Source organism: Corvus brachyrhynchos, unplaced genomic scaffold (assembly GCF_000691975.1).
Source record: "Corvus brachyrhynchos isolate BGI_N302 unplaced genomic scaffold, ASM69197v1 scaffold162, whole genome shotgun sequence".
In the NCBI taxonomy this organism is placed as follows: domain Eukaryota; kingdom Metazoa; phylum Chordata; class Aves; order Passeriformes; family Corvidae; genus Corvus; species Corvus brachyrhynchos.
This window is the reverse complement of record NW_008236696.1, coordinates 3950184-3951449: the sequence shown is the minus strand read 5'-3', so window position 1 is coordinate 3951449 and position 1266 is coordinate 3950184.

Sequence of the window (1266 nt, the reverse complement as noted above, 5' to 3'; positions counted from 1 at the left end):
CCCGCGCGGCGCCCCGCGGGGGGCAACAAGTGGCCAAAGGCAGCGGCGACAGAACCCCCCGCACCTCGCCGCACCCCGCGTCCTCGGGAGGGAACTGGGAACCAGCCTCTCACTCCTCATTCCCCTTCCCCCCGAAGGAGGCACAGGCAGTTATTCCATTAAAGCTATTGTACTTTCTCTCTCTATATATACGTACCTACAAAAATATTCATGCGTTATATATATATAGTTATATATTCTGCATTTTGTATCGTATTCGATTGGCTACAATGATACCTTCTACTACATGAATTATTTAAAAAACATCTTGCGTTACAAAAATAAATCCAAGACTCAAGGGGAACTTCAGTGTCCATATGTCAAAAATTTATTTATCTCAAACTGTGCATAATGGAGTAAAAACTTAACTTGAATATGTACCTGTTATAAGGATGGTATTAGTTCAAATATATACATGGACTGTCGGCAGACTGATTTCAAATAATACAGAGCCGAATCTTTAAAATACAACTACGGAAAATGAGGAGAAAAAAAAAAGAACTTAAAATATCATCACAATAAATTTACAGAAATATTACAAACCATAAGAAAATATTTCAAACACAGTAATTTCAGGTTGGTAATTTTCCTTTTTTTTTTTTTTTTTTTTTTTCTTCCATCCCTTGGAATCTGCTGTTATCCTGAGACTTTCAGAAATAGACATTTTCTTTCCAAAGGCAGGAACCTCAATGGAAATTTTTGTTTTTAAAAAAAAAAAAAAAAAAAAAAAAAAAAAAAAAAATTTAGTACAATCTAAACGTTTGCCCTTATCCAGCAAACCAAGCCCATGGTTCGCAAGTACTCATCCTACCTTTTTTTGTCTTTTGTACAATTTCTAAAACAATTTAAATGTCCAAATGTCGTAAAATAATTTCCTCTCCTCTCGCAGCTGCTATAAATTCAGCTGCCAAAACCACAATACTCCAAGAAGACTCTAATTTTTTAAAAATAATTGGCAAATTCACGAGCTTGGTTTTTTTCTTCTCTCTATATTACCAATGGACATTCTGATTGCCATGTGTCTTTTGATAAATACTGTACAAAAGTTTCCTGCAAATATTAAAACATCTTCCTCTTCGCTCTTTGAGTCTAGCTCTAAATATTATTGGTAAAGACTTTTGCAAACTTTCTGCAAAGTTCCTACCGTTTTAACTAGAACTTTTTAAAAGTTTTGTGTAGTTGCTTCCCCTCCGAGATCTATACAAGTTCCTTGTCGGCTTAATTTCT